The sequence below is a fragment of the Alosa sapidissima genome, chromosome 24 (assembly GCF_018492685.1).
Source record: "Alosa sapidissima isolate fAloSap1 chromosome 24, fAloSap1.pri, whole genome shotgun sequence".
Classification (NCBI taxonomy): domain Eukaryota; kingdom Metazoa; phylum Chordata; class Actinopteri; order Clupeiformes; family Clupeidae; genus Alosa; species Alosa sapidissima.
The window spans coordinates 356,252-383,175 of NC_055980.1; the positions used below are offsets into that span (position 1 = coordinate 356,252).

Genomic DNA, 26,924 nt, shown 5'->3' on the forward strand with positions numbered 1-26,924 from the left:
CTGCTTCTCATCCAGTGTCATCTTCACATGGAGACCTGGTTGCAGCCCTTTGTTTTTATCATTTAGATATCAAGTTTCTGCACCCATTCACATCGGGAGTGCAGCTGTGGAGAGTCCAAAGCTTCAGATTCCTGGGTATAAACCTCAGTGAGGATCTGAGCTGGACACACCATATTGGTGTGGTCACAAAGACAGCAGCTCTTATTTCTGCACCGTCTGCGGAAATTTGCCATGGACTACAAAATATTGACCAACTTTTACTGTACAATAAAGAGCATTCTGACTGGAGGCATAACAACATGGTATGGTAACATCACTGCCCAGGATCGAAAATCGCTACAAAGAGTTGTCAGATCAGCACAACACATTACAAGGACTGGGCGACAAACGGTAACAATTAACTATGCGTTGAAGTGCAACGCTTGTGTTAGCGTTGCCAAGGATGCCTGCTAGCAAAATGTCCATTTAGTGTGAAACGCAAATTATACGAGAAGTTTAGACTATAATAATTACGAACTTGAAAACAACAACCCCAGTTTGTAAGGATCATACAGTTGTCAATAAGTTTAGCGTTAACCTGCCCGTGAGGACAGCGGCAACGTTACTGTTCCATCCATCAAGGACCTCTACAGCCAGCGCAGCAGAACAAAGGCCAAGCATATAGTTTCTGACCCCAGTCATCCCAGCCATTGTCTTTTCACCCTCCTGCCTTCTGGCAGACGATACAAGAGCATAAAGACCCGTACCAGCAGATACAGGGATAGTTTTTACCCACAAGTCATCCGGATGCTGAATCATTCCCCACATAATGGCACTTAGTTTTTTGGATTTTGTTTTACCCTCTTCCTCCTCCTCTCTCAATCCTATTCTTTTATTATTATTCTTGAAGTTGAATGGAAACTTCAGCACAAGGTATTTCAATTACAGATTCAGTAACATTATTTCAACCTAAAATCAACTGAAATTGAAATGTAGATTCCTATTTAGGTGATGGTTGAAACACCATTGATTCAATGTCAGTATGATTGAAAATCCAATGTTGATTTAGAAAGTAGAGGGGACACTTTCAACATCGGATCAACGTTAGCCTTCAATGTAGTTTCAACATTACTGCCAAAACATATTTCAACGTTGATTCAACTGAATTTTGCTATGTGGGGCACCTTTATTGTCTTTGGCCAACATTGGCAGGCAATCCCAGACACCTCTCTGATTTCCAGTCAGTCACATGCTCCTCCATTGGCCTATAGTGATTGCTGGACCCACAAAGAAGGCGTCGCTATTTACGTACATTCTCCATAGACAGTAAAAGAAATGGACGAACAGACTCCGTCGTTTTCAATGGGAGGGCACTGAGTCAAATAGAACGATTTTTCAGTTGGTCCCCCCAGTACTGCGCAGACTCACACTTAACTTCGTGACGTTAGCCATCGAACTGAATCTTGTAACTCATATGATAGATACACAGAAATTCTTCTCACACTTCCTTCGCCTTCAAAGTCATCAAAGTTAAACATTTATTTATGTATTATTATTAATATCATCCTCACCAAGTCGTGTTAATGTTGAAGCTACCATACATGATCATCTTCAAAAACAGTCAACAAAACAAAAAAGTTATAGCCTTGAAGCTAATCTTCTTTCCACTTTTCCGACCTACGTTTAATCCGTCAAAAACCTCTAATGATTAGTGCCGTTTTTAAAAAAATTAGGTTTACTTTTTTATTATTATTAGGTTGCCTCTGTGTAATGCTTTACCAGAGAGGGTTAAAGCGGAGCTAGTAATCAAGGATCTTTGGCTTTACCTTAACATACGGTCGTGTATGCTAGGTTTTGCTTATGAGTTACCGTCATAGACAGTAAGGTGGACTGAGCTTCTTATCCAAACAATACGGTTATCTCCCTACGGCGCGAAAGAGAGATTACGTCAAAGCTAGCTTCCCTCCAACCGAACAAGCTAACCATTCTTCTTACGGGTAACCAACGTTACGGACGAGGTAGTGGAGTCTGTTTTGCCTTTGTAGTGTTTATGTGGATTACACAGAAGCTACAATATCGGCACAGGATATATGTTATATGAAGTTATGGTATTTCAAAAAAATCCTAGAATGAATGGACTTCTATGGGAGTTAGCAGAGAGGTGGTCCCTCCAGCCTACGTCGATTCTTCTACTTCCGGGAATTCGCCTGCCCCCTTGACATTCTCGAGCATAGACATAATATACATAGACGCCGCATTGGCTGCTGGAAACGAGAAATGCGGCCGCCATCTTGGACCGGTCATACTCCTCGTTGTGTTGCAGCAGAAGACACAAGATGCCAGTACTGTGCAGCATGTTCCTGCTCAAATCGACGAACCATCGCAAACAGGGCTCGGGGGATTTACTTTTCTCAAGTAAGATTTAACATTACCGTACTAATGGTTGTATTTTGTGAATAGAATATTACCAGAGAGTTGAGAAGGAGCAAGGATCTTTGATATTACTGTATGAGAATCGTAGCCAGCTAGCTAGGCTGTTTACTCGGTGTTCACCCGGCTATGAACTGAGACTTAATAAGTCATATTCCATAACACTGACTTAGATTACAACTGACACAAAAAGGCTATTGTAGAAATAAATCATACTAGATTTGGCTGGCGAATTTTACACAAGTGGCACAGACTGTAGCCTATATTATTGGGCAATCGCTAGCTGCTACTTGTAGCCTAAGCGTGTTGGTAGCTTCACTATTTTCTGAATAAAGTAACTTTTCAATAGCTTAACTTCTTTATTTATCAAGTGGCTTAGCCACACAAGCTACACTTTTCTTGTCATGTGTAATTGGCACAATTTAAAGTAGCTTCCTATGTAGAGAACTAGCCTACTGCTCTGTTTGTGTTAATAATACATTTGACTGGGTGGTAGTATTGTGTAGTGTTTTATTCATAGCAGAGTAACTGATAGTTTAGCTCACTACAATGTCTAAGTAGCTTGCCCAACACTGTATTATTCACATGTCATTTACCCTAACAAGAATAAGATGCCTCTCAAATTCCTTTATTCATTTTATTCATTTATTTATTTTATATCTCCCCAGAACAACTGCCTTGCTCAAGGAGACTGTGAATGAACTGAATAGTCTCCTCACATCCCTGGAACTGAGGAAGGTGCAGCTCTTCATTGCAGTATTGGAGGGCATCTGCTACACTGTGACTGAATATTTGATTTATGAGCTCCACCTTCATCACCTGCATTCACCACTCTGTGTCCCATTTTCCCATCGTCTGGTTGACTCAGTCCTCTTTTAGGGAGTTTACCCAGTTTCACTATGTACTGCTATCTTATTTGCCCACCTGCTGTCTGAAGCACTTTTTTCTTAGCCAAAGTGTACCCAAGCAATTTTAGCAAGGTGGGAACATACAAAATTACATGCACCAGTTATCGAAATCATAGAACCAACTGCATGACAGTAACCTCTGTCTCACTGAGCCTGTGAAGACACTCCCCGATTCTTTACTGATTGCAATGAACGGGGCTTATCTTAGCAGTTTCTAAAATGTTTCTTAATTCTTATTTATTTAATCTCTTCATTGGGGCTGAAAGCTTTCTGTGAACTGTAAATAACAGATGCTGTTGATGAACCCATTGACACTGTACAAGTGACAAGTCACCTTTTTGTCTTGAATTGATGAAGTTACACTTACTATGCCAAACCAATGTCTGTTTTTTAAGGATCAGAAACAAACCTACAAACTTGCACTTTACAATATTTATGGAACTTGTCTAACAAATGCTGTTGATATTGAACCCAGTTACTCCATTTCCTTTACTTATGCCACACCAATGTCTGTTCATCAAACTTTATTTTTGATGGCACTGAACTGAAAATGTTAATGGATTTTTTCTGTCAATTTAACCCATTAAAACTTGTATCAAACCAGTTTCTGTCTATGCTGTCAAACATGGATTAGTTATGTTCCCAGTGTTTATATTGGATGTCATCACTTTATAATATATCATATATGAGAATATTCTATTACTATTAAGCCCACTATGAATATTAAAATACACACAACCATGTTTCCTGTATACAGCTTTTCTACTGGAAGGTTTACAACTTATTCTGTCAATTTACCCAAGTTTGTCACTAAACCACAAAGGCCTACTTGGAATACCCCTCAGATGTCTGAATGGCACTGATCTCACTTAAATATTTATAGAACCTTTCTGTGAATAATGCTGTTGATGGAACTTTTCTGTCAACTGTGAACTATATTTAACTCATTAAACTTGTATCAAACTAGTTTTGTCTATGCTGTCAAACATGGATTATGTTCCCAGTTTTGATATCGGACGTCAGGTCACTTTATATCATATATCAGAATATTCTATTACTGTTAAACCCACTATGAATATTAAAATACGCTAAATCATGTGTCCTGTATCATAGCTACATGTATGACCTTTGCAGCAAAAAAAACCGAGTGAGAATCTGTTCGGTATTCAGTGAGATATGATTAATTAAGTGCGCTGACAGCTCATCTCACAGGCCAAACAGATTACACTGAGTGGAGTGGATGACCGGTCCAAGATGGCGGCTCCAAATCTCGTCAGCGCTAGTAAGGAGTAGCGGTCGATGCGGCGTCTATGTATATTATGTCTATGTTCTCGAGCCCAATAAGGTATCTACCTTTCTAATATCTATGGTCGAATCCCCATATTCACCTTTACTGTCTATGGTATTCACGCGAGTAAACGGAAAGGGCGGGACTCTGGCTCTTTTAACGTAGGCGCCGAAAAGAAAACAGAAAGGTAACGCAGCTGCCATGCACACGCCATGCATCCGATGTGAATGGATTAGTATACCGTTGCCCATTAAAATGAATGGGAGTAGCTGCCAGTCTCCCCAGGTCTACAAACACGGGCGACAAACGGTAACAATTAACTATGCGTTGAAGTGCAACGCTTGTGTTAGCGTTGCCAAGGATGCCTGCTAGCAAAATGTCCATTTAGTGTGAAACGCAAATTATACGAGAAGTTTAGACTATAATAATTACGAACTTGAAAACAACAACCCCAGTTTGTAAGGATCATACAGTTGTCAATAAGTTTAGCGTTAACCTGCCCGTGAGGACAGCGGCAACGTTACTGTTCGCTGTCTTAATTTGGTGCCTGACTAGTCACACACACACACATTAACCCAGTTCACAAACTGTACAACAAATTATAGAAGCTATGTGATCTGCAGTGAAGCTCAGACATCTTACCGTTCAAAAGATTGCTGCTGTAGCGGACAAAAACTATTTCAACAGCTTCGACCAGAAACGATATCCCAAGGCGCAATCGTTTTGTTTTAAACCACTTCCGTGCGGGCTCTCTCACTTTCAAATGAATGGATTGGTCAAAGATTTTACATCACTGTCCTCTTTCCTCTTCCGCTTCTTCTTCTTTTAATTTAAAGTGAGTGATATGTCTTTGTAGAGTTATCTTATCGCCACCTAGTGTGCTGTCTAAGTAAGTAGCCTATACCAGAGCCCGTCTACGGAGAGCCTTGCCACTCCATATCAAGTCCCATTGTACCGAATTTTGGATGCAGTTCCACCAGAGTTCCACTGGGGGCGATCGCCATGAGTGCAGAATGAATGGGAGTCAATGGAGCTAGACGGCTAAATTTGCCTCTTTCACCTGATTGTCGTTGACAAATCTCAGATTTGATTGTAGTTTGTATAACTTCAACATGGGTTATAGGTCAAAAGTTGAATGAACGAGTACTTATGTCCTTTTGATTTCTTACAGGTTGGGTCGTTGTTGCACATAACACGCTAGCATTGTGCTAATGAATGACATCATTGACACATTTGAAAGGCTTTTTAGAACAATTAAGTGACTTTAAAATATATAATACTTAACCAAGTGTATTTTCTTTGCCTCCCCTTTCGAATGCAATACTCAAATTACTTGAAAAAAAATTATATCCCAAGAAAAGTGGATTTTGAGGGGTACAGCTCCATAGACCTCCATGCATTCTGCACTCGTGGACGAGCGCCCTCATGTGGAACCACAGAAGGAACTGCAACCAGTTCAGAAACCGGAAGTTTTCCGAGAGTGGCAGTTCTCCCCTTATTAGACATTCTCTGCCTATACATCAAATTTGTCAAAATCTGTAATACAGCACGTGGCTAGGTAAAAGAAACCCAGTTTCCTGTTTGACCAAAGATAATTAATGCTTAGCAAGATGTCTATGAGGGCAAAGTGGAGTTCAGTCAGAGACGGCTCTGGTTCAGTTCCCGCCTGCACAGGGGCGTGTCACTGACGTATGACTGACGTTTGAACGCCTCGGTTTCACGCCAGACAGAAGCCGGAGTACAAAACAAACTTGGTGTACACCTTTATTGATTTGATTTTCTATGGAGTCAAAATAGGGTCTTTAATATTGAGAGCTTGTGAAAAGATGTTCACGTGTGTAATAAAGTTTTGCAGAAATTCTCTGGTATACTCTTTGATTGGCGTTGCAAAATTATAACTTAATTAAGAGTGACGTGGTAGCTCAATAGTGTGATCGCAAAAAGGGTTGAAGCGGAGCCGTAATGTTAACGTTAGCTATCCCATCCACTTTTTAGACTGTAACCTCCTAACCATCCTGATAAAGTCCCTTTGGCCTTTGGAATTAAAATAGCCCCACACCACATATCCTTCACAATACCTAGAGATTTGCATGGTTTTATTTCAGTTAGCCTAATAGCTGGTTTGATTTGCATTGAGAGATGATCTTATGGAAAGTACCCCATTTGTGAGATATGGTGAAGGTGATGATGTGGGGGTATTTCCTTAAATGGGCCAAGGGGACTTTATCAGGATGCATAGTATCCTGGATCCATGAAATAACTGGCCTTTAAAAATAAAAATTTGCCTGCCTCTATGGGAATTTTAACATAGGGGTATGTATACTTATGAGCCTCTGAAGAACATTTATTTATTTATGATACATTATTCAAATTGGTTTAATTTTTTTAAAATTAAGGCATTAAGGCATTAAGATCAATTTCCAAAAGATGATTTTTTATTCCTCTTTTTATTTAACTTTAGCATGTGTATGTACAGCGTATGAAACTTATGAACACAACTGTATATATATATATATATATATATATATATATATATATATATATATATATATATACACACAGTTTCACGCCATATATATATATTAGCTATGAGCTCCCACACCTTTTTTCAAATACAGGTAATTATGGAGAATATTCAGAGTATATATGGCATATACGGCAAATGAGTTATTTACGTCCAGGACAGAAAAAGGTAGTGATGGCAGTCTGACACTGAAGCTTCGATACACGCTTCAAACCATTAACTACAATTCCATATGAACCACTGCTCTGAAGGTTGTTTGGTACGGAAAAATCACATGACATATGACGTCCGAAGCAGCAACTCTGAATCACCCGAGTGGTTCGCAGCGCCACCGCCACATGCTAACCAGTCAGGTGCTGCCACTGCAATATCATTGGCACCACCTCATTATAGCGCGCTCAAAGCATAAAAACTTTAATGCACAACATTGCGTTTGGTTCATAGAAGCCTATGTGACATGTGACAAGCATTACTGTAGTTTGTTCGTATAGATTTATTTTCATTACTATGTTAGCATCTAGAGGTGTCGTTTTGGAAAACTTTATTCTGATCGCTCCTGATAAGGTATGTGCGCTGGCTGTTAAATATTATTATTAAATATTAGGTTAAAAGTAGAGTTATAGGACTGTTCTATCAGTAGCCTATAGTAATAGTCTCAAGCCTGTATAAACACATTAGCCTACTTTATAATTACATGCCTATATGATTAGTGTAGCTATTAGGCTCTTTGAAGACTCTAAATGCTTTTTTATTTACAAATAATGATAAATATCTCTGAAGGTGAGGTGTTTGGTGTGTTCTGCTGAACTGAAGTACCATGGAAATAATTCATCCATGAATAGGTACTTCACCGCTAAGCATAGAGCTGCTGTAAATCAGGGGAACGCAAGTCATGGTAAGGTATACGTTTAGACACACTACTGATTACTCTATCTCAATATGATATGTTATTCCATGAATCCTAGGCCTGTAATTACAGAGGTGGCTCCTTCATTGAGGAAAGGGAGGAACAACCTCCCTAAAATTTTAGAGAAAAAAAAATGTATAAAGTAAATTACTAATCTGATAAATTACTGTTAATATTACTATTTGAACACTTTGAATTCACTTTGAACAAAAATCGTTCCCCTAGGTCAAAATGCCAACAGCACCCCCTATCCCAATTGAAAATTACTGTATGGAGGATCTTCCTCCTCAAGCCCCTCATTGAATTCCATTATAAATGGCCTCAGATGTCTCAGATGCTAACTGGTAGCACAGAAAACAATCGGCTACTGCTGGCCTGTCACAAACGTGGACAGTTCAGGGATTTGCTGATACAAAAAAGTTGGATAGTTATGCGTTGTTATAATCATCCAAGTTATGCCTTAACTAAACAATTGGTAAATAATGTTTTTTGTTGTTAATATGTTCTGGTTTTCACCGTTCTAACTGTAGGGGAGAGCCGGGACAGTTGAAACACTTTTTAATTAAACATAATTTACAAAGCGATCGTACAGATCGTACAAAACTCGACCCCCTACCTGGTGGGCCCAAATGTATTTTCATCTTCCTAAAACTGTTTTTTCATGTCTCACCAGGCACGTGCAGAGAAGGGGGGCTACAGCATATATATATATATGGGCTACAGGGGCTCTAGCCTGCCCTTTTGCCCCTTTGATGTCCAAGTGCCCTTTTGACAAGACCCGTTTTTTACTAAAATTTGTAATACTTCCGCTAGTTCCAACGTGAATATTCGCTAAAATGTCTCATTAATAGTTTGTGAAATTAGAATTTTGCCACCAATCCATGACGTCATACATTCAGTGAACTCTCAGAAGGTGCACGCAGGCACAGTGCTGCAGGAGACGTTTGGGAGCACGGTAATGTCACTTGGCAGTTAGCCTATCTGAACATGCAATAGTATTCAGCTTAGAGTTAGAGAATAAAACGTTTAAAGTTGTTTCATGTTTAATGAAGTAGCCTATCAAACCCGTTTTAACCATGTCATGGTCCATCCATTTCAATAACCTGGCAGCTTCGAAAATCTAAGGCTGAACGTTCATAACATATTCTGTTTAGGTTACTATGTTATAGTAGCTTAGGTTAGTAGACCTAGTTCATAAAACAGAGTAGGCAAACCTTTTCTAAATCGTCATAAGCCGACAACATAGGCTACTGTAGTTGTTTAACTAACCCAACTCCACACGTCGTTCTCTGTTTACAGTAGGCTACGTTACGCGTCATTTCACTCAGTGGCCACACGCACAGCACGTGAATCTGCAAGACACCAGATTGCTTGCTAATGGTGGTAGTCATAAGCGGAGGGAGCGGGGGGGGGGGCAGGGGGGGGGGCGGTCGCTCCGGGCCCACGACCGCAAAGGGGGCCCACTTTTGGCCAAATCTATCTTGATTAATTGTTATATTTACCGATGCTTATTTGTACTGATTGCTGTTGAAAATAATAATGAAAAATGTTAGGCCTACTAAAGATGCCACTGGTCCGTAGAGTGCGCTCACAATGGGAGTTCGTCTGTCATGCTGCAAATTAAATAGCCCGCACTCTCCCTCTCGCTACACTGTTGCGTTTTAAAAGCGAAACTGATGCCACAACCGGTCTGGGTTTGCCGAAGTAGCCTATGCTACAGGCTGCATTTATTACAGAAAATCAGCGACATAGCATGTAGGTCTAGTCTACACTGTGCCTATTTAGAGACAGGAGCATAGGTCTAAGCTTGCCGCGACAACAGCAGTCACTATCAGGCGCGCCAGCAGGAATTAATGGTAAGCGCACCATCTAGTACCCCTCCGCGTGCAACAAAACATTGAAAGGCTTAATAATATATGTCCGTTTCCCGGTTTCGTTTGTGCATTGGTCACCTAAAAAGTAGCCTAGTACAAAATCCATATGCAATATACAACAACGCTTAATAACGACCTATTCATTTGGACAACTTTATACGCCCTATAAAGGGTAAAGCTACCTTTAGTTTTGTTCTAGTTTACCGTTGTGTATGGCTTTAAACAGCGTTCGCGCTTTAACATCAGTAAACATTATTCAGTATAATCCAGATGTAATGCTAACGTTTTGACAAGCATTTTGCCTACCTTGTTCATCTAAAATAACTCCTCTAGTTTTGCTGCCTCCATCCTTTGCTACCTCCACCCTTTCATTGTTTCCAAAAAACAAAACATTGTTTCATTGTAACACAATAATAGTCAGTCAGTCATTATCAATCACTTTTCTTCATTGCTAGGGGCCGTTTATGATCCACTCAGCAACATATCAAAAATATAGAAAATGACATGTCATAAGACTGGCAGCCTTAACCCTCTTACAAGCACGCCATATGGCAACTGTGGCAAGGAAAAACTCCCATATTCCAGGAAGAAACCTTGAGCAGAACCTGACTTAATAGGGGGAGCCCATCTGCTTCTGGCTGGCTGCGCCCTCCAATAGCAGCAGATGTAGAATAATCTGAAAATGTAGTCTACAGGATAAGATGAGTTAACTAAAAGCTTTCCTGTACAGGTATGTTTTCAGATCTTTTTTAAAAATATTGACTGAACTCGCCTGCTTGATGTACAGAGGCAGGGTGTTCCATAGTTTGGGGGCATAATGGATAAAAGCAGCTTCTCCACTTTGTTTGTGGAGCACTTTGGGTACGATTAAAAGATTAGAATTGGATGATCTAAGTTTCCTTTGTGGTTGATAAGATATTAAAAGCTCAGAGATATATGAAGGTGCTATGCCATTCAGAGCTTTGTAAGAGCCTTGAAATCAATTCTATAGGAAATAGGGAGCCAGTGCAGTTCAGCCAACACAGGGGTGATGTGTTCTCTCTTCTTAGTCTTAGTTAAAAGTCTAGCCGCAGAGTTCTGTATGAGTGCCAATTTCTTTAGATGTTTTTTGGGAAGACCAGTGAAAAGTGCATTGCAGTAGTCTAACCTGCTAGTGATAAAGGCGTGAATTAGTTTTTCTGCATCTTGTTGAGTTAAAAAGGGCCGCACTTTGGCAATGTTTCTCAAGTGGAAATAGGCTGTCTGAGTAACTTTACTGATATGGGGCTTAAAACTTAACTCTGCATCTAAGATGACACCGAGGCTTGTTACTTTTGGTTTGACCTGGTGCGCCAAGTTCCCCAGATTACTAAGAACAGTATCTCGCTTTAGTTTTGGTCCAACCAAAAGTACCTCTGTTTTGTCATCATTTAGTTTCAAAAATGTTTTGCCCATCCACTGATTAATGGAGGTTAGGCATGCAGTGAGGGAGCAAAGGCCATCTGGGTTAGTTGGCTCCACAGAAATATACAATTGGGTATCATCTGCGTAGCTGTGGAAGTTTACATTATGCTGACTTATGACGTTTCCCAATGGAAGCATATATAGGGAAAATAGCAGGGGACCAAGGCAGCTCCCCTGGGCCACACCAAAAGGCAAGTCATGTTTTTACAGATACATGATCTCCTAGACTGATATAAAAATCTCTGCCAGTAATGTAGGTTTGAAACCAGTTTAGAGCATTATCAGAGAGACCCACCCACTTCGCAAGGCGGTGAATTAGGATGCTATGATCAATGGTGTCAAATGCCGCACTCAAATCCAGAAGAATAAGGATTGAGACTTTGTTTGAGTCAGTAGCCAGTCTGAGATCATTGACTATTTTTACTAGAGCCGTTTCTGTGCTGTGATTTGATCTAAAACCTGATTGGAATTTTTCAAGGATACTGTTTTCGTTGAGGAAGGTATTTAACTGATTACAAACAACTTTTTCAAGTACTTTGCTCAGGAACGGTAGATTTGATATAGGCCTGTAGTTGCTCAGATTGGTATGGTCAAGATTTGACTTTTTAAGTAAAGGTTTCACAACAGCGGTTTTAAAAGCAGTTGGAAATATACCTGTTTCTAATGAGGTATTTATTACCTTGAGAATAAAGGGAGCTAAGCTATCATATACTTTTTTGAGGAATCTAGTAGGGATTGGATCTAAAACACATGTTGAGGAGCCGGTTTGAGTTATAATTTTACCAAGCTCAGATTGAGTAATAGTGCTAAAGGACCTTCATTTTGGGGGGCTGTTTTTGGGTGTACTATCAAACATATTACTTGTGTTACCAATAGCCTCCCTTATAGAAATGACTTTGTTTTTGAAGAAGTCTGCAAATTCTTTGCATCTTAGAGAGGATGCCTGACTAAGTGTATCAAAAGGTGTTTGATGCAATAGCCTATCAATGGTAGAGAACAACACCCTAGAGTTTCCACTGTTTTTAGCAATTACCTTAGAGAAGTGGTTCCTTCTCTCATTCCGAATAGCTCTATTATAATTTGCTATTTTTTCTTTTAGAATGGCACGGTGAACCTGTAACTTAGTTTTTCTCCATGTTCTTTCAGCTTTTCTACATGCTCTTTTTAGATCATGGATATTTTCGTTCATCCAAGGTGTCAGTTTGCTACAGGGCCTTTTTTTTATCCTTCCTTGGTGATGTCGTCCATGTAGCCTCTCACTGGTGGCAGCCTTTGTCCAGATGGTAGCTTCACCCCTCCTGCCATCTTCCTTGCTCCTATGAGGATGACCTCAAATGCTGCTACGAACAGGATGGGAGATATTTATATCATTTACTGATAAGTCTGTGACTTCTATCCCTCTAGAAATGACTAGATCGAGGGTGTTGCCAAGGTTGTGGGTGGGTCCTGCAACATGCTGCTTTAGCTCTAAACTGTCCAAAACATTAAAGAACTTACTGGCTTTAGCATCAGTTGTCTTATTGACATGAATATTAAAGTCGCCATTTACAATTATCCCATCATAGCTAGTGATGATGAGCGACATAAGTTCAGAAAACTGGTCGAGAAAGCCAGTCCATAGTTTAGGAGGGCGGTATAAGGTTAATAGAAGTACAGCTGGGTCAGCCTTCAGAGTGAGGGCAATATACTCAAAGGAAGCGAATTCGCCAAAGTTGACTCTAGTGCAACTATATTTGTTTGAGAGAATGGAGGCAATTCCACCACCTCGTTTGCCTTGTCTAATTGAGTGGAAGAAATTATAATTTAGGGGACAAGTTTCAACAAGAACAGCTTCGCTGTCTGAAGTCAGCCAGGTTTCAACAAGAAACAGAAAATCCAATTTTTTTTTCACTAATAAAATCATTGATTGCAAAGGTTTTGGTAGTAAGTGCACCTATATTTAGTAAACCCATGTTAGCTGAAAATGCCTCTGGCTTTTGAGGAATATGCTGAGGTATGTGTCAGACACCAAACAGGACGAGGACCACAAAAGCGTCACGTTCAAAAGTTTATTTAAGGGTTGGGGGTTAAGGGGGTTTCAGGGGTTCCGGGGGGGGGTACAGGAGTTCCAAGAGTCTGCGTGTGTGTGTTCCCCCAGTAGCCGAACAGCGATGGCAGGAGCTGGATGATCCGGGAAGTCCTGGGGGAAACACACACAACAGCAATTGAAACGAAGCAGCAGTACAGTCAAGGACTAGGCGGTATTCGTAGAAGAGGGACGGAAGGCAGGTCAAGATTACCGGGGCTGGAGAACACAGAAGTAGTCGAGCGGGTCCGGGATCACAGGCAAAGAGTCAGGCGTTTTCCAAAACAGGCAGGTAACTGGTGCTGGTTGCAGACGATCTGACAAGTGTGGACTGAAAAGCAAGGCTTTATATACAGGGCATGATGAGTGGTGAATGCAGTGCAGCTGGTAGGTAACGAGGGTGAGGCAGAGCAGAGCAGAGCAGGAACAGGTGGAGGTCAGACTTCAATCAGCGTGTGTTACCAGGCAGAGAGAGAGCTCATGACAGAACCCCCCCCCCTAAGGGACGGCCCCAGAAGTCCCCAAGAGTGACACCACGTCGGGAGGGCGGAGGGGAGCCGGTGGAGGGCTAGAATTCCTCCGAGCGGTCTGAGTGAACATCCTCATTCTCGGAGGGAGCTGGAGGGTCGTGGACAGAAGACGGGACAGGTACCGAGACAGGGTCAGGGTCAGGCACAGGACAGGAAGCCGGGCGGGCAGGACGGTTAGGGACCCCTCTGGGGCGGCCCCTACGGATTGCAGGTTGATCAGGATGCAGACGGTGGAAGTCGGCGATGAGTGTCCGGTCCACAATCCGACTGGCTGGCACCCAGGTTCTCTCCTCAGGTCCATAGCCCTCCCAGTCGACGAGATACTGGAGGCCCCTACCTCGCCGTCTGGACCGAAGCAGGCGTCGAACGGTGTACACCAGCCCACCGTCAACGAGGCGAGGAGGAGGAGGAGGAAGCGGCACGGGGACCAGCGGGCTTTCATGCGTCGGCTTGACTTTCGAAACATGGAAAGTAGGGTGCACCCTCATGGAGGTTGGCAACTGGAGCCGGACTGCGGTTGGGCTGATGACCCTCTGGATAGGGAACGGGCAGAGGAATCGAGGTGCCAGTTTACGCGATTCCACCCGCAGTGGGAGATCCTTGGCTGACAGCCACACCTTCTGGCCAACACGGTAGGCGGGTGCCGGCGATCTTCGGCGGTTAGCCCCAGTGGCATAGCTGACAGCTGACTTGAGTAGCGTGGCACGAGCTTGTGACCAGGTACGACGGCAACGGCGGGCATAGGCGAGGGCAGACGGGCAGGACACATCTCCTTCCTGGCTGGGGAACAGGGGGGGCTGGTAGCCATACACACACTGGAAAGGTGACATACCAGTGGCAGAGCAGGTGAGGGAGTTGTGAGCATACTCTATCCACATCAGTTGTTGTGCCCAAGCCTGGGGTTTGCGAGAAACCATGCACCGCAGCGCCTTCTCCAGCTCCTGGTTTGCCCGCTCGGATTGACCATTGGACTGGGGGTGGAACCCAGAGGTGAGACTCACTGTGGCCCCTAGAAGACGGCAGAACTCCTTCCAGAATGTAGAGGTGAATTGCGGGCCTCGGTCAGAGACAACATCCCTGGGCAGCCCGTGTAGACGGAAGACATGATCAAGAACAGCCTGGGCAGTCTCTCTGGCAGATGGCAGTTTAGGGAGGGGAATGAAGTGTGCCATCTTGCTGAACCGGTCAACCACAGTGAGAATGACCGTCATCCCACCTGATGGTGGGAGGCCAGTTACAAAGTCCAAGGAGACGTGGGACCAGGGTCGTGTGGGCACAGGCAAGGGCTGGAGTAAACCAGCGTGGGGCCGAGTGGAGGACTTGTTCTGATTGCAGGTGGGGCAGGCACGGACGAATTCTCGGACATCCCTTCTCAAAGAAGACCACCAGAAGCGCTGGGCAAGGAGATGGCAGGTGCGGGCGGAGCCCGGGTGGCAGGCAAGGCGGGAGTTGTGTCCCCACTGTATGACCCGGGACCTCAAATTCTCTGGGACGAAGAGACGACCATCTGGGCATGCACTGGGACTGGGATGGTCACGGAGGGCCTCTTGAATCTCCTCCTCGATATCCCAGGTCAGGGCAGCTACGACGCAGGGATCGGGCAGAATTGATGCAGGTTCCTGGGAAGGGGCGTCATCCTTATGAAACTGACGGGAGAGAGCGTCCGGCTTGGTGTTCCGAGAACCTGGGCGGTATGACAGGGTGAAGTTGAATCTGGTGAAAAACAAGGCCCAGCGGGACTGTCTGGGGTTAAGACGTTTGGCATTGCGGATGTATTCGAGGTTTTTGTGATCGGTCCAGACCAGGAACGGAACTGTGGACCCCTCCAGCCAGTGACGCCACTCCTCCAGGGCAAGCTTGACAGCCAACAGCTCACGGTTTCCAACATCATAATTGCGCTCCGCAGGTGAAAGCCGGCGAGAGAAAAATGCACAGGGGTGCAACTTGTTGTCCTCCTCTGCCCGTTGAGAGAGTATGGCCCCGACTCCCACGTCTGAGGCATCCACCTCGACAACGAACTGCCGGTCTGAATCCGGCATCTGGAGGATGGGGGCAGTGGTGAACCGGGCCTTGAGGGTATGAAAGGCTGTGTTGGCCTCTGGGGTCCAGAAAAAGGGGTGTTTGATGCTGGTCAGAGCTGTGAGGGGAGCGGCGACGGAGCTGTAGTTCCGGATGAATTTCCGGTAGAAATTGGCAAAACCGAGGAATTGCTGCAACTTCTTCCTATTCCCCGGAACTGGCCAGGAGGTAACTGCCGAGACCTTTGCGGGGTCCATCTGGATATTGCCTTCAGCGACGATGTATCCCAGGAATGACACAGTCTGAGCATGGAACTCGCATTTCTCCGCTTTGACATAGAGAGAGTTCTCCAGGAGCCGTCGAAGAACCAGCTGGACATGACGGGTGTGTTCAGACAGAGTTCTGGAGAAAATTAAGATGTCGTCCAGGTACACGAAGACGAATTTATTCAGCATGTCCCGCAGCACATCATTCACCAGCGCCTGGAATACCGCTGGGGCGTTGGTGAGGCCAAATGGCATTACCAGGTACTCATAATGGCCAGTGTGGGTGTTGAATGCAGTCTTCCACTCGTCACCCTCCCTTACTCGCACTAGGTGGTAAGCATTTCTAAGGTCCAGTTTGGTGAAAATAGTGGATCCCTGGAGCAACTCAAAAGCAGAGGTGAGTAAAGGCAGAGGGTACCGGTTCTTCACTGTGACATCATTCAGACCTCGATAATCAATGCAGGGGCGAAGAGAACCATCTTTCTTTCCCACAAAGAAGAACCCGGCACCAGCAGGAGAGGAAGACGGGCGGATGAGTCCAGCTGCCAGGGAGTCCCTGATGTAATCCTCCATAGTTTTTCTTTCAGGAGGGGATAGTGAGTAGAGGTGACCTTTGGGTGGAGCAGTCCCAGGGAGGAGATCAATGGCACAGTCGTACGGACGGTGTGGGGGCAGAGATGTGGCTTTGGTCTTGTTGAACACCTCTCGGAGGCCATGGTAACATTCAGGGACATTAGAAATGTCGGGGGCAGTGCTGGGGGGTACTGAGCCGGGGGGCAGCGAGGCAGCACGCAAACAGGTCAGGTGGCAGGCATTTCCCCACTCTTTCACAGTTCCGGAGGCCCAATCGAGGTGAGGATTGTGGAGACGGAGCCAAGGGTAGCCCAGGATTAGGGGTTGGCCTGGAGAGCTGAGCAGGTGGAAGCGGATGGTCTCTCGGTGGTTTCCTGACACCATCATTGAGATGGGGGCTGTGATGCTGGTAACTGTGCCAATTACGTGACCGTCCAGGGCCCGGGCTGGAACAGGAGTGGACAAGCGATGGCTTTCCAAGCCCAGCTGACGAGCAAGTCCTGTGTCAATAATGTTTGCTTCTGCGCCAGAGTCCACCAGGGCTGCCAGGGTGTGGGTGGAATCAGACAGGTGAAGACAGACTTGGATGAGGGGTTTACGGCTGATGGAGGGCTGAATGTTCATTGAGCTCATCCGGATTCCTCCTACATCTGGTGAGCTCCGGCTTTTGCTGGACAGGTGGCGACTCGATGACCATCACCACCACAGTACAGGCACAAGTTGGAGGTGATGCGTCGCTGGCGCTCTGCAGGGGTTAGGGAGGCGCGGCCGATCTCCATCGGTTCAGACTGGTCCGGCTGGCTAGATGGTGTGGCAGGTGCGGACAGAAGGGCAGTTGGGACACTCCGTGTGCTGGTGGATGGACTCTGGCGCCCTCTCTCACGACGGCGGGCCTGGATCCTGCGGTCGATGCGGACAGCCAGAGCAATGGCTTCATCAAGAGTGGGGGGTTGATCATGGGAAACCAGCTCGTCCTTTATGTAGTCCGCCAGGCTGTGGAGGAAGGCATCCACCAATGCTTCCATGTTCCAGGAGCTCCGACTTGCCACAGTTCGAAAGTCAATGGAGTAATCCGCAACAGTCCTTCTGCCTTGGCGAATACTCATCAGGGTCCGAGATGCCTCGGCTGTTGTGGATTCCAATCGAATACCTTGAGCATCTCCTCTGCGAATAGGTTGAAGGTTGCACATGCTGGGGTCTGGCGCTCGAACTCCGCCGTTCCCCAGAGTCGAGCTCGGCCCGTCAGGTGAGTGATCACGTAACCGACCCTCGCCCCTTCAGTGGCAAAAGTCCTGGGTTGCAGGGTAAACTGGACACGGCAGCTCGTCAGGAACGCCCGTACCTGGGTTGGGTCGCCGCTGAACCGCTCTGGATTGCCGATCCTGGGTTCTGGGGCTCCGGCAGCCACGGCAGCAGTGGACTGGGCAGGAGACTCGGGTGCTGGGCCGGTGAGCAGGCTGGCTGGGGCTGGGCCGGTGGGAGCAGGCAGAGGAGAAAGGTTGGTGAGAAGTTGAATGATCATTGCAAGTTGTTGCTGTTGCTGCTGGAACTGCTGACGCTGTTGGTAGCCGGCTTGAAGTAGGGAGGCAATGTCAGCAGTGTTGCGGTTTACCTCTCTCTCTGTCTCTTCCAGGCGTTGCATGGCGGTGGGTGGTTCTGGTTCGTCGGTTTCCATGCTGGTTCGACCGTGCGCTGGGTCCATGTTTGGTCAGATCGTACTGTCAGACACCAAACAGGACGAGGACCACAAAAGTGTCACGTTCAAAAGTTTATTTAAGGGTTGGGGGTTAAGGGGGTTTCAGGGGTTCCGGGGGGGGTACAGGAGTTCCAAGAGTCTGCGTGTGTGTGTTCCCCCAGTAGCCGAACAGCGATGGCAGGAGCTGGATGATCCGGGAAGTCCTGGGGGAAACACACACAACAGTAATTGAAACGAAGCAGCAGTACAGTCAAGGACTAGGCGGTATTCGTAGAAGAGGGACGGAAGGCAGGTCAAGATTACCGGGGCTGGAGAACACAGAAGTAGTCGAGCGGGTCCGGGATCACAGGCAAAGAGTCAGGCGTTTTCCAAAACAGGCAGGTAACTGGTGCTGGTTGCAGACGATCTGACAAGTGTGGACTGAAAAGCAAGGCTTTATATACAGGGCATGATGAGTGGTGAATGCAGTGCAGCTGGTAGGTAACGAGGGAGGCAGAGCAGAGCAGAGCAGGAACAGGTGGAGGTCAGACTTCAATCAGCGTGTGTTACCAGGCAGAGAGAGAGCTCATGACAGTATGGAAAGAATATTTGTTTCTATTGGAGGTTTCTAGTTTTAAATTTGTCTTTTCTTTTTACTATACGTTGGGTAGAAATCAACGTTGGAATAGAACTATAAGCATAAGTCATGCTATTGCATGAAGCAGCTTGATCTATGGTAGTAGTATTGTATGTTACCCTGCAGAAAACATTCTCAGACCCATCCACATGTATAATGCCATTCGAATCAATACCTGGGGGGCGTGAATCTGTAATATTTTCTACAGAATGTCAATGCCTCAGTGTGGACGCTATGTTGTCAGAGAGTAGCCTGGCTCCATGTTGGTTTGGGTGGAGACCATCATGCTTCAGCATACTGGGCCTCTCCCAGAACAAGCCCCAGTTGTTGACATAGGGGATGCTTAGGGAAACGCAGTAGCGTTTGAGCCAGGTGTGGAGATCGAACAGTCTGGACCATCTCTCAGCACCTTTTCTGTAGGTAGGGAGAGGCCCAGAGATGACAAAGCGTTTTTCTGTGCCCATCAGGGTGGTGATGAGAGTTTTGTAGTTTTCCTGCAGTGCTACTGACTGCTTATCTCTGATGTCGTTTGTGCCTACGTGTACGATGATGTTGTTGACCTTGGTGTGGCAGGCCAGGATGCTTGGGAGTTTCTGCTGGATGTCAAGGACCTTGGCACCAGGGAAGCAGTAGACCTTGGAGGGACCGCTACATGATGGGGGAATGCAGAGGTCTCTAACCATGGAACTGCCGATGACCAGGGTGGAGGTTGATGAGGTCCGCGGAGGAGGGGGTTGGGGGGGGCGCCAACTTTGAGGAGGGACCAGGATGGTTGTCTCGGGGCAGGAGGGGCTCCTCATCCTCGGTCAGAATGGCGTAGCGATTTTCCAGTCGTATAGGTTGGCATTAGTCTGGCATTAGTGTGTGTAAGAGAGGTAACGTTACTTACGGAGAGAATGGTGTCGAGGAACTGTTCATCCTTCTCAATCTGATGAGGGTCGCTATTCTGGCTTCGAGTTCCACTATCTTTTCGCTGAGAAGGACGCATGAGTCGCAGCCTGGTGCACATCTGAGGGAAGGCATCGTGTCGCGGCGAGGGCTCGTCGGTGTCAACTTTCTTTTAAACGTTTGTTTGCTAGTTGGCTAGCAACAGCGATATCGTGCAGTTCCTTGATAACTCGAACACAGGTAGCGGGTAACTAATCTGAGAAAATCTCACTTTTATATTGAGTCACTAGTTTTGAGAGACGTTAGAAGGAATTTGATGCTTTCTTCTTCCAGATAGCGTTTCCTTGGCCCGGTATTATTTGCAGCCCTTGATGCTGGCTTAACGTTTCACGTTAACGTTTGACAGAAAAGTTTGGCGATCGAGGTTATAGAGTCCGATAATCCAAAGCCTCGAGCGACAACAGTTTATGCAACAGTTTGTTCACGAGATATAATCGGTAGCCAGTAAATCCGTAGAAAGCAGTGTTCACTGTGTGCTGAGTGTGTTTCACTAATTCACAGAGTGGGATAAATGCAGAGACCAAATTTCCCTCACGGGATCAAAAGAGTATATATACTTATACGTAGGTCTTACTTATGACATCCAGGCTTTACATTTTTCATCTTTGTAACTTATATTATACTTAAACTATCCAACTATTTAACTGTTCAGCCATTCCAACTGTCAGTTGTCATCAACTGTTCCTCTGCCCACAACTGTTTCAAAATAGAAGTCCTCACTATAATAATTCACTTATAAATCATTTAACTATTTAAATTATCCAACTACTTAACTGTTCAGCCATTCCAACTGTCAGTTGTTATGAACTATGACAACTTCAACTTTTTTCTCAATCTGACCTCCATCTTTGTGCTTGGATTATTTTAAACAATAACAATATTTTACTCAGCAGCCATTTTTGCATTTTCATGCACTGGTAATTCCCTGAAATTACATTCTCTAGTTTATTTTGTTAATTCTATTTTTATGTCTTTATTTATTTGTTTGTTTTAGTGGACCGAAAGAAAGAGCTGGATGAGGCTCTTGTGAATATGGTTGTGAAAGACCTGCAGCCTTTTTCCATCGTGGACGTGGTTTCAAGGACTTTGTGGCTTTGCTGGATCCGACATACACTCTGCCATCCCACATACACTTTGCCCATTAATATGGACGTTTGTCTAGCAGTCACCTGCCATTATGTGGATGACTTCAAAGCCACAGTTCTTTTGGGAGTGCTGCCTTTCCCTTTGGCTCATACAACAGATAACATCTCAGCTGCACAGAGGAATGAAGCATTGAAACCAAAGTCACCTCCATTGTGACTGATGCAGGAGCCAATATGTTTGCCTTTGTGAGAAATGTAAATCTTCGTTATGTGGTTTGCTTTGCACATGCTCTTAATTTAGTGGTTTAAAAGAGCCTGGATGCAACTCCTGGCCTAGCAGACATACAATCAAGGGAAGGTGGTGACATATTTTAAGACCAGCATCACAGCCAAGGAGAAGCTAAGAGAAGTGCAGGAGCAAATGCAGTATCCATTCATGAAGCTTATTCAGGAGGTGGACACACGTTGGAATAGCACTTTTCACATGCTTCAGCGCCTTTTTGAGGAGAGACAATCAGTGGGGGCAGTACTTGCAACCCTGACGTGACAGGGGCGGAGCTAATGGTTCACTATCGGAAGGGTGACCTGTAGTGGAACCCCCCCAACCCCATATAGCTACTGTCTGTGTTTATCCCAACATCATGTTTTTATATTTAGTGTACTTCATATTGTGTCTATTAGAGGCTGAGGCATTTTGTTTTCTTTCACGTCAATTTAAGATTGTTTTTGTAGGCCAGTGGTCGCCAACCCGTCGATCGCGATCGACCAGTAGATCTTTAGGACTTGTCCAGTAGATCCCGAGAATAACAGGAAAATTAAAAACACAGTCACCAAATTCCGACATGTTCGCCAACGTTTACAGGGCCTAAATTTTAGCGCGGGATTGCGGGTATAGCGCATGATTTATTCAAGACCAGCAACTCTAGCCATCATAATGCGAGAAATTCCTGCATTCATTTTACAGTGCTGTCTGATAACGTTATGGAGCGGCGTGAATGTGGGACCGGACGGACCAACTTCTGACTTGAACCGAACGTAACCCCATGCTAGGGTTGCCACCTGTGTCTGACAAAAATCCTGGACATTTTGACCATCCAATCGTCCTTTTTGTTTGTAAGCAACGGCGCCTTTCGCACATCTAACCCAAGATAAAAACATTCTAAGCGACAATTGTATAGCTAAAATGAGTAAGAATGACAATTTCTAGTTATTTGTTTAGTTAATTGCTTTATTTAATAGCAGACCTTTATTATTTTGTTATATTTTCAACAGTTTTTAGTTGTGGACACCTGGGGGCAGTATTGAGAAAAAAGGGGGAATACATAATTAGGTTCTGCTTTTTTGCTTATGTGGAATAAACTTTCCTTTCTCTGTCTCTCCTTGTCCCACACACTCTCCGTCTCCACCTTACCATTTCTAATGAACCTCCACGGTGCGTGCCCCCACCACCACCACCCATGTTATGCTACGTCATTTTTGTAGAGCCAATAAGGCTGTGCATACGTTTATGGACGTAGGCACGCTTCAATTAAACTGAAATACACATTTTGCGCATCATGTATAAAAATCCGGGACATTCAGTGTCCAGGATTTTTATTTTATTTTCCTGGACAGACCATGAAAATCCTGGACAGACCATGAAAATCCTGGACAGGTATAACCATGCAGACACACACACACACACGCGCACAGCACCACTTTGCAGGTGCTCTCTCTCTCTCTCTCTCTCTCTTGCAACAGGACTTGTCACCGCTGAAATCAAATTATGCTAGGTGCTTCTACATCAACTGCTAACTGACAGAAAATGAAAACGAAAGTTTAGCGATCAGGAATTTGTTCTCCATTTGAAGAATGTAATCGATTGCAGGCGTGCACAGACACGGAGTGCATTGTAGGCCTAGGCTTAGGTTACTTTCACTTTCTAGAGTGCGCATTCATTATGTGAAAGATGCTTCATACCAAAACAGCGATCAAACATTATCAAATTTATCATGACGTGTTGTCACAAACACTTACTCCAATTAGAAAATCAAAATCATGTAACAAAGACTACATGTAAGTTAAGTGTTGTTATCTCTTTGACGCCTGTATAAGGGGGTGGAGGACGTGATATTTTTGACCTGATACATTTGCCTGAATAAAAGGCCTTAAATTGGAAGTATTTTAGCTTTGATTCTCTTTTGACGCTTCAAGGTAGATCTTGCCTTTTTTCAGGGCGAGGTCAGGGATCTTGGGCACAAAAAGGTTGGTGACCACTGGTGTAGGCTATACGGGTTAAAAATATATATTACGCTAGCCTGATAGCCATACTCAATTCTAGTCAGAATATGAGTCTGCTGCTTCATTGGGACGTAATTATGGTGCGTGTTTCAACCGATACAGGGGGGAATGCCTCTGCACTCAATTGGATAACCAATCAAAGCAACGAAATAGCTTACCGTGAGGTGTAGGAAGAAAACACAAGAACCATCCTTCTCCACAAATGCCTTAAAGGGGTGGTTCAGGATTTTGGACATAGGACCTCATTTCCAAGTAAGCAAGTGATATTTATCAGTGGAGACCATTTTCAACACGTTTCATCCAGTCCTTCTAATTGCAGAGTTCGCAGGTGCTAGGCTAGCGCAAGTCAACGGTATGTGCTAGCCTGCCACTAAAAACAGTCTTACCCACTCCAAAGTACACCTGAGGCAAATAAATTATAACGCCAGACTATCGAATGTCTGTAAATGAATGTAAATGTCTGTATTGATAGTTTTATTTCTAACATTATTCTATCCTTGCATTTCAACGATCGCATTACATTTTGAGGGACTAGTTTCTTAGCAGCGGCAGAATTATACTTGCTCCGGTTAGTAGTACTGCGCTGAAAAGTAAACAGTAAAGCGCACTCCAATGGGGATACCTAGTAGTAGCCTTGGTAATATCAGTCTGCCGCTGAGTTGCAAAATGACTACTACCAACTTCAGGGACCAAAGTATAACTATTGCAACGCGATGCAAGGGTAGTTGTATTTCTTACACTATTCTATCAACAGAGACATTTACATCGATTGTCTGGAATTTGCCTCGGGTGTACTTTGGAGTGGGTAAGACTGTTTTTAGTGGCAGGCTAGCACATACCGTTGACTTGCGCTAGCCTAGCACCTGCGAACTCTGCAATTAGAAGGACTGGATGAAACGTGTTGAAAACGGTCTCCACTGATAAATATCACACTTGCTTACTTGGAAATAAGGTCCTATGTCCAAAATCCTGAACCACCCCTTTAACATTGTTTTCTGGTCTTTTGTTAAAGTTAGTGCCGTCAATAACTCCTACAACAGATACTGTACGTAGTAGGGTAGGCTATTAGGAAAAAACTGATGGCCTATATCCCCTCCGTTTTTAAAAATAACTGTTGGAATACTGATATGCTACAAACATGTTAAACAGCTGGGAAAGGCTGTCGCAAATCCCTCGAACAGGTCAATCAGAGATTACAAACCAACGAGGGAACAACATGTCACAATGCAACAGTGCTGTTTTCCCTTGATGAAAGTGAAACCACGAGTTTTCCCACATCTCAACTTTGGCCAAAGTTTTCAGAAATAATCGTTTTCAGTGATAAAACCTCATTAAATAATATGCATTTTCCATATGGGATCTTAAAAACCATGTCTCCTTCTAGCCAGAGCGTTTTTGTTTCAAACATAGGCCTAATCTAAGCGTGCTCAGATGATGTGATAGACCAGGCGCTGTTGATTACCTGTCCATCATCGTAAAGCCCGATTTGATTGGTCCGCCTGTTCTAGGGCGAGCATAGTTGCTCCACAATGGAGCAATGCCAGACCGAACTTCCCGACCTCAAATGTTGTGGGCGGGACTAAGTTCGGACTGGCACCCAGGCTAATATCACGCAGTTTAATTTCCCTATTTTGGCAATCAGCTAGCCTAAACGCATTTGATTTGAAAAAGCAACCTGGTCAGTCGCTAACACGTCCAATTATGCTACAGCTCTATTAACACATCCAAAAGGGCACTTCTGCGCTTTTACCTATTTAGGCTATTTGTTTGTTTTTGTTCTCTCGTGGGTCATCGTACTAAATCCTACTAAACCCCACAATTCTACTAAACCCCATTATTATGATAATGACTACTTCTTATGCCTCGGCGCGCAATGCAACGAAGTCTGCAGTTTGACGAACAGCGCGCTGATTTTGGCAGAACTTTCGAGGCCTAAAGTAGGCCCTATTTTATATAATAATAATAATAATAATAATAATAATAATAATAATAGCCTACCCATAACGGTTACCTATTTAATTCATTCAAACCCCATAAAGATGATAAAGAGAAAGAAAGGCAAACAAAACAAGCGGGACACCAACAACGATAAAAATCTAAATGAATGATTCATGTTGTGTGGAATTTTCAAACAAAAAAACATATACATGAAAACATCATTAACGTGATGATAAACAGCATCAAACTAATTGTGGGAACTGTCTTATTAGGTCAACAAGATAGCAACACTGGCAACAATAGCAACACTGACAACTCAGCCCAAATTCTCACTCAAGACTCTCGAATTTAAAAGTCCATTCTCCCTCATTTGCGCAAACCGGTCAGCCACCTTGTCTTTATCTATGTCAATATCCCTCTCAATTTGTAGGGTGAGGCTTGAGAGTCTGGCCTCCGTCATGCATGCCCAGAGATAATTTTTTGTTAGCTTCAGGCTACTCAAACTGCGTTCAGCATTTGTGCTGCTGACAGGGCGTTTTGTATATTCGGTAGAAAATGCCAATGTTCGGGAATGCCCTCGGTAACACTTTACGGTAAGGGTACATGAATTATCATGAATTCATGCATGAATTAATTCATGATTTACGTATTATTACTTCATTCCTTAATATCTCATGAATCATCAGGAATGTCATAGGTCATAGTCTGTCATTCATGACATCATACATGAACAACACATCAACTAAAGCATTTGCAAATTTCTTAAACTCATATTTAGTTGCAAAAAGGACACAGACAACATATCAAATGTTGAAAATGACAAATTTGACTATTTCATGGAAAATATATGTTACTTTTGAATTTAATACCAGCAACATGTTTCAAAAAAAGTTGGGTATGGATGGGGGTAACAAAATGCTGGAAAAGTTGTGTAATGATAAAGAAAACAAATGGAGGAATATTTCACAACTAATTAGGGTAACTGACAACACGATTCGGTATGAAAGAGCATCCCAGAGAGGCAGGGTCTCTTAGAAGTAAAGATGTAGGGGTATACATCACTCTGTAAAATCTGTGTGCACAAATGAAGAAACAATGTAATTTGAATGCTCCTCAAGATGAAATTGTGAAGTATTTGGGGAGTTCATCATCTACAGGACATAATATTATTAAAACATTCAGAGAATCCAGAGAAATCTTTGTAAACAAGTGAAAGAGCTGAAAAACAAATTGGATGGCCGTGGTCTTTTGGACCTCAGATGGCTCTGCATCAACACCAGACCTATTTCCAGACCTGTCCTAGTATGGGCTCAGGAAAACCTCTGATAACCATTTTCTATTTGCACAATTTGATACTCAAATCAAAAACTGCAGCCGAAATTGTATTGAGACATGATACAGGAAATTCCACCATCTTATCTGGGCCTAAGCTTGTTTAAAATGAACTGAGGTAACATGGAAAAAGGTCCTGTGGTTAGACCAATCAAAATGCCATTCTTTTTGGAAATCATGGACTCATCTGGGCTAAAGAGGAGAGAGCCTATCCAAGTATCCA

At 44.1% G+C, this 26,924-nt stretch overlaps 1 protein-coding gene across 6 annotated transcripts in view; it reads right to left on the reverse strand.

Moving 5' to 3' along the window:
• bub3 (BUB3 mitotic checkpoint protein) overlaps positions 1 to 26,924 on the reverse strand; it is a 234,451-nt gene that overhangs the window by 50,126 nt on the left and 157,401 nt on the right. For 2 of the 6 annotated variants that reach the window (XM_042082920.1, XM_042082919.1), the window contains exon 1: positions 5,248 to 5,405. The exons of 2 other annotated variants lie outside the window; for them this stretch is intronic. The gene's annotated coding sequence lies outside the window, so the exon portion shown is untranslated. Of the gene's footprint in view, positions 1 to 5,247; positions 5,406 to 26,924 lie in introns of those variants that run through there. 2 more of the 6 variants (XR_006027116.1, XM_042082916.1) reach the window with 2 other exon arrangements.